Source organism: Lycium barbarum, chromosome 1, assembly GCF_019175385.1.
Source record: "Lycium barbarum isolate Lr01 chromosome 1, ASM1917538v2, whole genome shotgun sequence".
Taxonomy (NCBI): Eukaryota; Viridiplantae; Streptophyta; class Magnoliopsida; order Solanales; family Solanaceae; genus Lycium; species Lycium barbarum.
Window position 1 is genome coordinate 80,764,041 of NC_083337.1, and position 16,322 is coordinate 80,780,362.

Here is a 16,322-nt window from a genome sequence, read left to right on the forward strand (position 1 = left end):
CAACTGGTATGCAAATTGGTAAAAGAATATTAAATGAGCAAGATAAGTAGTAGAGTGAGCGGTGCTCAGTAACTAGCTCCGGGTACCCGTCGCGGCCCCTAGCTGGGTCGTGACAGACTGACTGCATGTACTTGTATGAACTAGTATCTGCATGAATCTGTATATCTAACTATGCCTCTATGGGCGCATAGTACGCATGCTCATGCCTATCAATGAAGGTCATGCATCTATATATAGATGCGTATATAACGCCTGATATATGCGCGTATATGTCACGTCCCAAAATACCCCTTAGACGTGACTGGCACCCAACACACACCACCAGCCAGGCGAACCAAAATTTTCATAGCTTAACCATAAATTCACAGCATTTAATAACTTAAATAAGTACCCAAATAATATGATAATTAATTACGGATAACTAGTGTCTCAGAATATTGATCAATTACTCCTGCCCAAATCTCACACTAGACCATGGAGCATCTAAGAGAATTACAAAACACTCGGGTTTAAAAACCCCAAAAGAAAAGACATTAATAAATAGATGATAACGACACTTTTGGCAGCCTCCACGAACAAAGCGGCGGCTCACCTCAACTAATAGATCAACTCCAGCAAACTCGTCAACTACTAGCTTTGTCGTCACCTATAGTATCTGCATGGACATGCAGGTAAGGAGTGAGCTATATGTAAATATAACCCAGTAAGATCCTCGACCCGCTACTTTAAATACCCCTGGAACAAGTGTTAGAAAATACAAACACACAACAAGCGCAAAAATATTATGCACATGAATATATCATTATATAATAGCAACAACCAAGGTCCAAACCACTGTTAATCAAATATATTATATATCTCAACACAATTTACACTACGAACCGTCACAAGTGGCAGTTAAAGAATTAGTCAACACTATGAATCCACGGCAACATACACAATGTGCCAAATATGTCAGGAAGCATACACAATGCTAAGGGAAGCATACACAATGCCCCAATATCATCAAGCATACACAATGCTAAGGGAAGCATACAAAATGCCCCAATATAATCAAGAAGCATACACAATGCTAAGGGAAGCATACACAATGCCCCAATATCATGGCTCACAGTTATATCACATCACAAAATAATTTATAAAGAGAGTTTTGGATTATTTGAAAATAAAGTATATGCGGTTGGCCTTAAGGACCACCGATTCTGCCAAGCACACGCTCGCCCCAACACATGGACCAGGCAGACAAAATATATTTTTAAAATGGATTTTGAAAAGCAAGTACTCAAAGCTTAACGTCTCACTTACCTCAAATTCACAATTCAAGCACACTTCCCAATAAATCAAAACTGCGTTCTCGAGTCTCCAGATTGCCTCAAACTACACAAAAACGGATTTAGAATGGCTAAAACCCTTAGGGTAAACCACTTCTATATTTTTAGAGGCTTAAACGGTTAAAGTCAAATTTTAAAGGAAGAAAACGCCCTCTGGTCAATGTGTTCAAAACCCAACAAGACATATGTTTTAGGGAAGCTTTCGACAAGACGATTCCAACAATATATAGAAGTCTAAAATTTGATGTTGTTTGCCCCTTCAAATCAATAATTTAGGTTGAAGAACCCAGGGCTAAACTTTCTCAATTCCTCAAAATTTCCCCATGTTTTCACCATAAAAATTCATCCATAATTACATAATAAACTTAAATAAAAGATCAGAGGCATTACCTTGATGATTTGGGTTGAAAATCCTTATTTTTCTCCCCTCTTTTTCTTCCCTTCTTTTCTTTTCTTGCACTGCGTTTCCCTTTTTGCGTTCTATCTCTGTTTTCTTATTTTTGTTCCTCACGTTTAGACTATCAGACTTTAAACTCCTTTAGTTTTTTTCCCCCTTGTTGGGCTTGGCTCATTTCTTTCTTTTCCTTTTCTATTCAATAATACTTAATTCCCTTTTGATAAATTATAAATTAACCCCCCATTAAAATTGGGGTTGTTCCCACTTAAAATAACGTTCGTCCTCGAACGTGTCCAACACCCTTTTGGAAGTGTCAGGTTATGAATATTCACTACGCATGTCCTGCTTGTACTTTCAAGTAGTCTTTTCTTGTAGATAGTTCTACTATAATACTTTGACCGCAAAATACTTATTTGTCCATAGCTAACAAAGTCATATGTTCAAATATAGAATAACAACTTTAAAAAAAAAAACGATTCTCATTTACTGGCACTATTTCAATCTCAATAACATGGATCAGACCATTAATGTACTCTCAGAACGTATTCACATAATATAACATGCACCTCTTGTAGCATAACAAGTCTCTTAGCTACGACCACAACCTGTTTCCCAAAATCTTATCAGCAATATGCTTGCACCCAACTTATCCTTCTTTCAGTATATCACATAATACCATTAGTGTCAAAAGAAACTTCCATAAACACACGATCACTAAATGAAAAAGCCTTTAACTGCTTTGAGTTGTATTTAAAGTGTTTTGCTTCAAATTGGCCTTATCCAAGGCATATCACACTAATTTTTTTTTTTTTGTACATTAGCTTTACTTTCTCGAGTTCAAACTAATCAACTAGAGGACGACATCGATATTCTCATAAAGGCTCAAAAGACATGATTTGTACACTATACTTCCACTTAAGCAACCTTCCTCGAGCTCAATTGTCACACTTGTCTATTAGCAATAGATATTGAACCTTTCTTGTAAGTCAGATTTTCATCTGGCTCCACTTTTTTTTTTCCGGACTGAATAGTGGCAATCATTATGAATATATCATCTAAGTATGGACACGTGAAACACAAGATCTGAACAACAGACAATCACAAAGCTAAAGCAAGTCCATATGCCACCAACCTGATTCGATCCAAGAGCCAACAAGAATCAACATTTACCTAGGACTTTGCTTACCCTTCCAATTAAATCCCATGACTCATTTCATGTTGAAAACTTTCAAAAGACTCCCTTCATAAGCTCCAAATCACAATCTCGTTTATCACTATAAGACTTTCGTCTACTCCATGCTATCCAAAATCGTTCCCGCATTCAATGCAATTTTCTTCAAGGCTTGCTAATCTAAGTCTAGACCTAACAACTCTGACTTATAGTGTTCAACCAACCTGATAGAGTAAGACTCCAACATCCACATAAAATCTAAAATGACAAGATCTGCATGCTGAATTAGTAAACTATTATCATACACGAGCTCGGTCAAAAGCAACTGATCATATTATCAGGTAATATCCATCTGACTAGTGTTAAGACTGGGCACCCAAGGATGGCACAATCCAAGTGCCACAACCACAATCCTATGGCGAAACATATCTACCAATCTTACATACAGTAGAGCTGAAACACCTCCAAGCACTCCTACATAATGCTCTCACGTACAACAATGTTAGAAATACATCCTTATGCTTCTGCATATCTCTCACATGTACAGTGGTGTTGGAACACATCCATACACTCCTACATAACACTTTCACATGTAGCGATGCTGGAACACATCCACATGCTCCTACATAAACGTTCCATGAACTGTTACTCTTGTCACACATGACAATATTGACATCTCATGCCGTTGCACTATTTCTGACACATAACACCATATAAGTTAGTATGATATATTAAAAAAATAGTTCAGCTTAAATCAGGTACACAATCTCGCTAAGTCAATCAATATCACCCAAGCTACGATCACGATTTTCTGAATGAACATATAGACCAGCTACAAAGTCTACATTGATCTATTTTTACTTTCTATCGGAGACAACCATGCATCGGAAATTTCGAGCCTCTAACACTTGTATTTAATATATTAACGATTTAAACACAAGAACAACATTTATGTACCCCAAATAACTTTTGTCAATTTTAACTCTCTTCCTGCAGCCCCAATGCATATTTGTGAATCTAAAAAGTAATAAATATAATAAACGTTGTATCTTTTCGAGTAAAAATCTCCTTAAGTCAACCACCATAGGTGTACACACATTCAACTCTTTAATTAGAATGTTCCCTTCCTTTTTTCCACTATCAAGTAGCCTCGTCTTTAGAGATTATCAATAATCCCCAATAAGGTCAAGACTCTCGTATCGATCAATTGTGTATGTTCAAACAAAAACAACTGTAGCATAACACATGATAGAGCCTTAGTGTGTGTATTAAACTCAACCTTCCATCCTTTTACTAGACACCACAAGGCTCATAACGCCATGATGTAAAAATTAAACTTCACACTTTTAACCTCAGTTGTTTAATCAATATTATCCCGGCATCTTTTTCAACCACAGCATATGCTTCTATCGACTGAGAAGATATTCGTATATGTCATTAATGAACATAACAAATAGAGAGCTAAGGAACGTTTTTTAATACCCCAATCCTCTAGTGCATGACAATCACTAATGCATTCTCTATCCAAAAGATATCACCAGAAATATACACTGACCAAAATAAGTCTTGGTACATGTCTTCAGATTATCCAACCCTTTCTCCTACTACTCAGCATATCCTGATCACAAGTCTATCTTAGAATAGCATATAACACCCTGTAACTGAAGCCACATATCATGTAATTTAGGAAAAGACAAAAAGATACTTGCCCATCATATGATAAAAATTAAGTCATTTTTCTCTTAGTGATAAAAATCTGCATAGATTCAATGTTCTCCCCAACAGACAGAAATTAAGCACCTCCGGGCTCTATACTTGATATAGTGACCTCCCAATCACGAAATCTTGTAACTTATAATTTATTTCCTTTGACTTTGCAGTCATTCTATAATTAAAATAAAAATATACCAGATTAATGACAGCATATCAATACCAAGTTTTAGTCGACCTCCCCATTATATGGTATAATTAGTAGGTTCGCTGAAAGAATAGTCAAAAACTTATTACCAACTCATATTCAAAAACTTATTAACTACTCACACTAACCCACTAGTTAGTTATTCAACTCAGGTACCTCGAGTTAAAGTTAAATACGACCTATATTATCGACGAGGTTGCTTTGTCTGTGGACATACCAATTGAATCCTTTAAACTCATTACAAACCCAATATTAAGCTCTATCGAAATGGAAAATGGAACGGTCTTTTTATGGCAATCAAGCTTAAGGAAAGACGAAGTTATTCAATCTGAATCAAAGATAACCTCAAGGTCAATAACGCCATGTTTTTTTTTCCCAGCACATAAACGTATCATGACTCTGAACTGTGTCCACACATGTTCGATAGACCGGCCAATAATAGTAGACTCCACTGCGAAATCACAAAGGGTACATCTAAGTATCAACTTTTCTCTTTATCCTCATCTATACTATCATCTCATTAACGTGTTTCTCATCTTCCTCAAGCTTGTGCTTTATCGAAAACAACGTATATTAACAAAACTGTGTGAACTGGTTATATGTGGCAATCATGTCATTTCTTATTTACTCCAACTTCTTTTATGGTTCATTTATTTTCTTAGTGCGTGATAGTCTTTAATATTCCACGTTTTTCCCTTCAACAACTAATCAAGCCACTATAGACTGAGTTTCATGCTAAACATCTTACTATCTTGTTTCAATAATTCTTATACTTAAGTCTTATTCTCGCTCACAATCTGGAATTCACCCAGGGACCTACTCCACGAACAAGTTGTGCATCTCATAGGGCCATTATCATGCTCATACTTAATACACTTAAGATATGTAATATTACGCCACAGTCACACTTATGACATCACCATCACGACGTTACTAATAATAGTGAATCGCTTTAAGAGGCATTAATCTTAGAGCCATTTAAGCACTTTCCTCAAAATATCTTTCACCATAAAGCCCAACAACTTAGGCATGGGTATGCAATTACACTTTTTACTTTCCCGCTACCCTCTTTCTCTTTACCGATAAGACTCATAATATAAAGTTATACCAACAACCCCAGATTTGGATGGTCGCTCTTACACAATTTTTTTTTATATCATTTGACCACTTTTTTTTTTGATGACTAGGGAACCTGCAGACGCTACCCTTTCATTCAACGATTTCTTAACTTTCAAAATTTTCACTAACTCCTAAACATTCAAAAAAGTATTTGGCAGAATTTTCTTTGTAAATAAAACTATCCCAAAGTGTACACCGGTCCAATCTCAACTACAATCAACGCACACAACATTCCATGTACTTAGTATCACTCTCAGTTGCACATATGACGTTAAAAAAAAACTTTCGAATCAACCATGACATCTAGCAGAGGAGGATATGCATGTCCTAGCCGTCTGCGGAATAAGTATTACAACAATTAGACTAGATTCAACTCAACGCACGAATAAGGAATGAAAGAAGGGAAAACTTCCTAGATGTCCAGTAGCCTCAAGGTCATAAGTATGGGCGCCTATATACCGATGAACAAGACTCTACTAAACACTGCTCCATGACCCCGGACTTAAAGACTAAGCTCTGATACCAACTTTGTCACGTCCCAAAATACCCCTTAGACGTGACAGGCACCCAACACGCACCACCAGCCAGGCGAACCAAAATTTTCATATCTTAACCATAAATTCACAGCATTTAATAACTTAAATAAGTACCCAAATAATATGATAATTAATTACGGATAACTAGTGTCTCAGAATATTAATCAATTACTCCTGCCCAAATCTCACACTAGACCATGGAGCATCTAAGAGAATTACAAAACACTCGGGTTTAAAAACCCCAAAAGAAAAGACATTAATAAATAGATGATAACGACACTTTTAGCAGCCTCCACGAACAAAGCGGCGGCTCACCTCAACTAATAGATCAACTCCAGCAAACTTGTCAACTACTAGCTTTGTCGTCACCTATAGTATCTGCATGGACATGCAGGTAAGGAGTGAGCTATATGTAAATATAACCCAGTAAGATCCTCGACCCGCTACTTTAAATACCCCTGGAACAAGTGTTAGAAAATACAAACACACAACAAGCGCAAAATTATTATGCACATGAATATGTCATTATATAATAGCAACAACCAAGGTCCAAACCACTGTTTATCAAATATATTATATATCTCAACACAATTTACACTACGAACCGTCACAAGTGGCAGTTAAAGAATTAGTCAACACTATGAATCCACGGCAACATACACAATGTGCCAAATATGTCAGGAAGCATACACAATGCTAAGGGAAGCATACACAATGCTCCAATATCATCAGAAAGCATACACAATGCTAAGGGAAGCATACACAATGCCCCAATATCATCAAGCATACACAATGCTAAGGGAAGCATACTGTCACACCCCGACCTTACTAGGGTGTGATGGGCACCCGACCCCATATCTGGAGCCGAGCGAACCCGCTGACTCTTGTTACATACTTAACTTTCTTAGACTCTTATATCAATAAAAATGGAAAACATAGTAAAACTTTCAAGAGATTTTTTTTCCATCGTACTCAAGTCAAACAGAATCTGCAATCACATGGACTTTATGATACAACATATTATCGACACTCTATACCCACGACTCTGTCTGCAAAGTCTCTAACATCAAACAAACATCATGGCTCAGACACTCTGACTCGGCAGCACTCCAGAACAAGTGGAGCCTGCCAACTCCGCTGGAACATCTTTTATGATAGCTGTGGCTCATCTGGTGTACCTGCGCGGCATGAACGCAGCCCCCGAAGAAGAGGGGTCAGTACGAGTAATGTACTGAGTATGTAAGGCATGAATAGTGACATAATAAAGGAATATACAGTATGATTAATAACGGAATAGACATATGGAGATTATCTTGGACAGAAGTAACCTGTACATATGAATGCCTTTCAGGCAGATGCCATGCATGCTTAGTCCCTTTTTCAGAAAAATAGTACTTCTTACTTATATGTACATAAAACAGAACATTTCAGAAAACGGTATCCTTTATTCACATTTACAGACGCCGAGTACATCGGTTCTCCCACCGCCCTCCCCAACAGTGTCCCAACATATTATATATAAATATATATATCACATATACAGACGCCGTATCCGGCTCTCCCATATCCCGCGTCCGGGCATCCCGCGTCCGGGCATCCCGCGTCCGGGACGAAATCCAGCTGAATCAGGTGGTGATATAACAGTGGCCCTTTCCCTTTTCCCCGTATACATATACATATACATATTCACATTCATATACATATGTCATACCATTGGCATGCATGAGAGCTCAAAGAAAGTCATGTGTCCATCGGAGTGACGGAAGGTCGGTAGCCTCCGATTACATTATGGAACAACCATAGTCGCTTTGTCTCACCTTGGAGGAACGAGTATTATGAGGCGAGACTACCAATGAAAAGTGTCATTATGAGGAAAACATCAAATAGGGTCATAGGGTACAGTTTCATAGACATAGGACCTTTTAGAGTAGTCATTACCTGTAATAGAGTTGAGATATCAAGAATTAGTTTAACGTTTCCATATTTTCCTTTTCATAGCAGAACATTTTGCCAACACATCTACCGTAGGCATTTTCTCATCTTGGACTACATCGTTATCATTATAAGATCATATTCATCGTCTTAGTCATGGAATCATCTTTGTCATACTTATCATAGGCATATTCCCTTTCTTAACATCATCATTATCATTGTCATCATAGAAGTATCCTCATTAGCATAGTTACAGTACTTGTCACTCGGTGAACGGGATAAGGATCAAAAGTTTTCTTTGGATTCTGCTTCAAAATAGATCAAACGGAACAATAAGGAAAATCCGGGGACCATGGGCCCACCTCGGGTCAAATGAGGCGGCGTACCAAATTTACATATGTTACATGTCATGGCGTTACTTGTGAGGGTTTTAGGGTAGTCGGGTCCTATTTATGCGAGTTCTGGAGGTTTAGGAAATTCTTCCAACATTTTGCACACTTTTTAGTTCAATTCTACTGATTGAAAAAGAGAAAACTTTAGGCGCGGATTCCGGAGGGTAGAGTTATTCCCGAGGCTCATATCCAACATATTCCGTCTAAGACATGCCATAGAAAGAAGGGTGAAGCCTTACATACCTTTTCCGCTCCTTTTGCTTCTCCAAACTCAAGCTCCAAATTCACCAAAATCTACAAATTGGTCACATTTACCAAACCTTAATTAGAGCATTTAGAAGTGGGATTTTAAAGTAACATTTGTCTGCCGAAATTTCGGCAGCATTTCCCCTGTAAATACATCGTCCCCAAGAATCTATCTTGGCCAATTTCAATCAACAACAATCCGGGAATTCAACCCGGCCAAACTATCAACACAATGCCAACAATCATACCAACAATTTCAATAATTTTACTCAAAACACTTTCTAACATTAATAACTCGTTTCACATAATTCAACGGCGTTTTGTTTAGATTCCAACCAACTACCACAACATAATCTACAACCTTCCAAATTAAATGAAACATCAATAACACATTTCTTACCTTTAACTTCAAGAACCACATCAACAATCTACACGTCGACGACTTCATTTCAAACTACCAAACCATCATTTTCATCATAGAATCCACATTAACAACAACTAGAATATCAAATAAAATCAATTTACCATAGCTACCAAAACAGCCCCTTAGTCGGCCACAACTACATCATGCATATTTCCATGGATTTTCATTTTTTTTTCATGCATTACAACAACAACCAACCTACTACATAAATTTAGTTCATTATACTTACAACACATACAAGGCCACACACACACCATGCTCGGCTACAATTTCAACATCCATATTTTCTTATGAATTCTATTCTTTCCCACATACTACAACATACCAAACCATTCATAACACAATCAAGGAGATGAATTCTTACCTTTCCTTCACAACTTCTCAACTTAGCTAAGGTTGGAGTTTTGCACCAAAGAATAATTCTCTTGCTTCAACAATTATACCATGTTGGAGAGCATCTTTGAATTAGTAGAAATACTATGAGAAATAAATTTTTGGGGCAAGATTTTTGGTCTTCTCTTTCTCCTCCTTCTTGGCCGAATTGGCCCCTCCTCTTTCTTCTTCTTCTATATTTTTTTTTTCCTTTCTCTACAACTTCTTGATTTAAAAAGATGACCTCTCCTATCTATATATATACTTGGCTTCTTCAAGCATGTGAGAAGCACATGCTCTCTTTATTCATTTTTTTTTCTTCTTCTAGAGCTTTCATCCCTTTTCTTGAATTCTCTTAAATAAAAGATGACTTATTTGTTTCATTTTAGCCACCACTTCTTTATATATATACACTTAGGCCCCTTAAGTAAGAATGTGGACACTTGGCCATCCTTTCTTTCTCTAGAGAATTCCCCCTTTTTTTTTTGAATTTTTCTTAGAATAAAAGATGACCTAATATCTTACCATGTACACTTTGGTCCCTCAAGAACTTTCTTGAATGCCTTGTGAAATTCCCATTTTGCCCCTCGACTTTCCTCAATATTACCATTTACCATTTTGAAATTTCTCCTTTTTGCCCTTAACCTTTCTCAATATTTCCGTCCAATAATATTCATAAATGATATTCATAACTAACTTGTGCACAAATTTTTTTTTTGAAAATGGTCTCGCCTTTAACTTTTCACGACGACTTTGAAATATCCAAACGTGCAAAATACGGGCTATAACACATACACAATGCCCCAATATCATGGCTCACAGTTATATCACATCACAAAATAATTTATAAAGAGAATTTTGGATTATTTGAAAATAAAGTATATGCGGTTGGTCTTAAGGACCACCGATTCTGCCAAGCACACGCTCGCCCCAACACATGGACCAGGCAGACAAAACATATTTTTAAAATGGGTTTTGAAAAGGAAGTACTCAAAGCTTAAAGTCTCACTTACCTCAAATTCACAATTCAAGCACACTTCCCAATAAATCAAAACTGCGTTCTCGAGTCTCCAGATTGCCTCAAACTACACAAAAAAGGATTTAGAATGGTCAAAACCCTTAGGGTAAACCACTTCTATATTTTTAGAGGCTTAAACGGTTAAAGTCAAATTTTAAAGGACGAAAACGCCCTCTGGTCAATGTGTTCAAAACCCGACAAGACATATGTTTTAGGGAAGCTTTCGACAAGACGATTCCAACAATATATAGAAGTCTAAAATTTGATGTTGTTTGCCCCTTCAAATCAATAATTTAGGTTGAAGAACCCAGGGCTAAACTTTCTCAATTCCTCAAAATTTCCCCATGTTTTCATCATAAAAATTCAGCCATAATTACATAATAAACTTAAATAAAAGATCAGAGGCATTACCTTGATGATTTGGGTTGAAAATCCTTATTTTCTCCCCTCTTTTTCTTCCCTTCTTTTCTTTTCTTGCACTGCGTTTCTCTTTTTGCGTTCTATCTCTGTTTTCTTATTTTTGTTCCTCACGTTTAGACTATCAGACTTTAAACTCCTTTTGTTTTTTTCCCCCCTTGTTGGGCTTGGCCCATTTCTTTCTTTTCCTTTTTTTTTTTCAATAATACTTAATTCCCTTTTGATAAATTATAAATTAACCCCCCATTAAAATTGGGGTTGTTACAGTATATAACGCCTGTTTCTTTTCTCATATAGTATCGGCCTCTCTGCGGCCATCATCATATACATTGCTGCGATACTTGCAGCCTGATTCTCATATCATCATATTAGTACACCAGCTGATCAGGTGGTAATGCGTATATAACGCCTGCTCCTTTCCATACCCCATATACATTTAATACTTGCGTATATAACGCCTTCTGGTCACGGGTCAACACACATATATATAAATGAATGTAATGCATGAATAACTGTATACATAAAAGTGGACCCATGAACAGAAGGAATAATCGTAAAGGGTGATAGCAACCAAGGAAGCTTAATTTTCGTTGAAGACTAAAAAAATATCAAGATGCTTTAATGGGCTTCATTTGGTAATGAAAACATGTCTTGTAATGGAGGAATAGCTCCATCCGAAAGTATATCTTTTGGGAAAGTCTTAATACTAATTGGAGGCCCAAATTGAAGACCAAGATGAGTTGGATTATGGCCTAAAACATGCCCAAAGAAGGAAAAAGTTCAGCAGCCCATTGATGTGATTCTTCGAGTTAACAAAGAACCAATCGACCAGGATCTTGTTCTTGAAGCGATTTGATGGGCAGATTCAAGAAACGGGCGTATCTCAAGTTATAGGCGTTGGATTAAAGTGATTCAAAAGCTATGTGAAAGATGACAATTTGAACTATAAAAATAACTATTGAATCGTTTAAATCAAGTAAGTATTGAGGCCGGCACGATGGAAAGAAAATTAAGGTTTTGGGTATGAACTAGAACGAATTTTAATCAAGAACCGCGTTCTTGAATGATCAAAACAAATAAAGTTCCTAAGTCACCACTTGAAATCAATTAACGTGATAAAGAAACACCACACGCTATTGAAAACAAGATAAAGACTATCACCACCTTGCTTGGAACCAAAAACAAGGATAAAGAACACCAAATAGAGAAAATAACTCTATTGCAAAATTTAGGTTTCTGCTCAAAACGTGAATAGTATATTTACAAGTAATGAGAACCCTTTATATAGGCCTAGGGTCTCTTCTTTTATGACTACAAATCCCTATTCTACTCTAGAAAGGAAATAGCTAAAAACAAGGAAAGTAAAATCCCTATTCTATAAGGAAAAGAATAAAGAAAACAAGAATCCTACTAGAACTAGAATAAAGATCCTACTAATGATAGGAAATTAAATCCTACTATAATATAAATCAAGAAACAAGAAACCTATTTAGAAAAGGATTTATGAAACAAGAATGGGAAATGATCTTCAAATTTGAGCTTCTTGGACTTTTCTTTTTCTTGAATTTCAGTCTTGTGTTTCTTGATTTTCTTGGATTTCTTGATCTTCTTGATCTTTCATCATTCTCCCCTCGTTGAGAAAGACTCGTCCTCGAGTCTAAAGGCTCCATAAACGATGAAAGATTAGCAACAAAAAAAAATTGGGTACAACCCATACTCACCAGGCTCTAAGTTGCATTTTTCTAGCTTGTCATAGAGCTTCATCATGTTGAAAGAAAGCTTTACATATGGCCGAACTAAATCCCACTTTCTTAGTATTAACTTTTTTCCATAATTTCTCAAACCTATCATCTTAAACCGATCTTCATGAATCTTGAATACTTCCGTGTCGATGTGGTATTTGCATGCAAAATCTGAGTTAGTGCCACAAAAACCTTTAAATAAATCAAATTCATGAACCTTTGGATCAGGGTTAGAGAATAAATCATGTCTTCTTATGAGCTCCTTGATGATTTTGATGCTCTCATATTTGACATGATTATAGCCATTAACCTCAATGAAATTGAGAGATATTAAATCTACACTTTCTTGCAAAGATTCAACCTTTTGAGGAATAAATCTTGTTCGAATTAGATAATAAATTAAACTCTCATTCATAAACTCCTTTTTCAGCAACTTATTCTCTTCCTCTTCCAAATCTTCATAGACTATTGGTCCTATGCAATCCGTTACTTTGGTTGGTGTGGAGTAAGAAACAAAATCTGTATTCTTTTTGAAATCCCTTTGTGGAAACTCAATCTCACAAATAGCTGGATGCTCCAATGGATCCTCATCAAACTTTGGAGGTAAATCCTCAACTTGTGGATTCTTCTCCTCCGTTTTCTGTTCCATATTTATGGGACCAATGATTTGTAATTTGGTCACAAAAGAATCATCAACATACTTGGAGTTTTTAGCAACATCTTCTGGAGTCAAGGGAACCAACTTAATTTTCCGTCCATCCTTTGTAAAAGAATAGGTATTACGATATTCATCATAGTTAGCACACCTTTCATACACCCATTGATACAATAACGGATACGCGAAAGCAATAAATTAACAAGGAAAGTAAAGTATAGATAGATTGACACAAGAAAATGGAATTAAAAGCAACCTAAAGGTATATCAAACCTAAAGACCTCAATTAATTAACATAAACAAGCACCAACCTCTTAGGATGACCAATAGGGATTTGATACCCTAATAACCAATCCTCTCACAAGATTCACAATCTCTAGCTTAGCAAGCTCTCAACACTCAAAAGAGTTCACAATTTCAAGATATCAATATTCAACATAGACTAAGTCTTCCAAATGAAATAGACTACTACTTATACTAAGGTTCAAAAGAAGACAACTACACTATTACACTTTTACCCTTAATGAAGTAAGGGCCTTGTTTGGGTGTCTTCTTTTGGGAACAAAACTTGAATTTGCAAATCTTCAAGTAATAGTCACATTGAAAGTATGACCATCTTCCAACCTCTTCTCCAAACCATCCTCCCATGCTATCATGAACACTTGCAATCCCCGGGAAGGTGTTAGAGTGTATTCAAGTATGTCCCTCCTCATGAACAATGCTTGCATAGCTTGAAGTTCCCTCGCTTGGCTCCTTGTAAAAGGTCTTGATGCCATTCGAGTTGTATCATTCTCCCCTTCTTGAAGAGAATTTGTCCTCAAATTTAAGGGATCAACATCTTGCACCACCATAGGAGAGAGATCACACACATTGAAGGTGTTATGAACTTGGTATTCGGATGGAAGATCAATTTTGTATGCATTATCATTGAGTCGTTCAAGTACTTCAAATGGACTATCTCCTCTAGGCATCAACTTGGTCTTTCTTTTGTTGGGAAACCTCTCCTTTCGGAAATGTACCCAAACCCAATCACCCGGTTCAAGCACAACTCGTTTGCGGCCCTTGTTTGGTCTCTTGGCCGTTTCTTGATTCTTTTTCTCAAGGTGAAGCCTCACCTTCTCATGCAACTTCTTCATGGCCTCGGCTCGTTTGTTTCCATCTAAACTCAACACAACATCTTGAGATAAAGGGGTTAGATCTAAAGGGGTTAGGGGGTTAAAACCATAAACGACTTCAAAAGGTGACATGCCAATAGTGCTATGAATGACTCTATTGTAAGCAAATTCAACCAAAGGCAATTGATCTTCCCAAGATGTTAATTTTCCTTTAACCATGGCCCTAAGCATAGAACCCAAGGTCCTATTGACAACTTCGGTTTGGCCATCGGTTTGTGGGTGACAAGAGGTAGAAAACAACAATTTAGTACCAAGTCGTCCCCACAATTCTTTCCAAAAGTGGCTAAGGAATTTTGGATCCCTATCGCTCACAATGGTTTTGGGAATACCATGCAACTTTACCACATGTTCAAAAACAAAGAGGCAACATGAGGAGCATCATCAACTTTATGACAAGCAATGAAATGAGCCATTTTAGAAAATCGATCAACCACAACAAAGATGCTATCTTTACCCCTTTTGGTTCTAGGCAAACCCAACACAAAATCCATCGAAATATCAACCCAAGGTTGTTGAGGGGTGGGGAGAGGGGTATACAAACCATGGGGAAGGAGTCTAGACTTGGTGCCGCGACATTCAATGCATTGGCCACAAATCTTAGCCACATCCCTCCGCATATGAGGCCAATAAAATTGTTCCTCAAGAATCCCCAAAGTCTTATCAATCCCAAAATGTCCCATCAATCCCCCATTATGTGCCTCTCTCACAAATAACTCCCTCCAAGAGCTCATGGGCACACATTGTCGCTTGTTCTTGAACAAGAAACCATCAAACTTGGAATAGGGAGTAGAAGACCTATCCCTAATCCACCTCTCCCTTTCCCATTCTTCGCAATCTAGAAAGATTTTGGCAAAGACGGGGTCCTCGGGATACAATGTCTTCAAGCTTTCAAAACCCATCAATTTGGAAGACAAGGTATTAATCAAAACATGTTTCCTTGATAGGGCATCCGCCACTACATTCTCCTTTCCCTTTTTGTATTGGATTACATAAGGGAAGGTTTCAAGGAATGCAACCCATTTGGCATACCTTTTGTTCAACTTACCTTGGGCCTTAAGATGCTTTAAGGACTCATGGTCGGTCTGAATTACAAACTCTTTAGGCCACAAGTAGTGTTGCCAATTTCCCAAAGCACGAATCAAGGCATACAACTCAAGATCATAGGTAGTGTAATTCAAAGTCGCTCCCTTGAGTTTTTCACTAAAATAGGCTATGGGCTTTTGGTCTTGCATTAAAACGGCTCCAATACCCACTTTGCTTGCATCACATTCAATCTCAAATATTTTGTCAAAGTCGGGTAATTGCAACAATGGTGCGGAGCTAAGCATTTGTTTCAAAGTTTCAAAGGCATTAGCTTGCTCCACACCCCAAGAAAAAGGTTTGTCCTTTCGGATTACCTCGGTCAAAGGAGCGGCTATGGTACTAAATCCTTTAACAAAACGCCTATAGAAACTAGCCAAGCCATGAAAGCTTCTTA

At 37.2% G+C, this 16,322-nt stretch overlaps 1 long non-coding RNA gene across 1 annotated transcript; it reads right to left on the reverse strand.

Annotated features, from left to right (window-relative positions):
* Positions 1-386: 386 nt before the first annotated feature.
* On the reverse strand, positions 387-1,826 carry LOC132640750 (uncharacterized). The gene is made up of 3 exons (XR_009582369.1): positions 1,722-1,826; positions 1,306-1,377; positions 387-655 (listed from the first exon to the last, which is right to left on the reverse strand). It is a non-coding gene; the product is annotated as an uncharacterized LOC132640750 (long non-coding RNA).
* Positions 1,827-16,322: the final 14,496 nt, after the last annotated feature.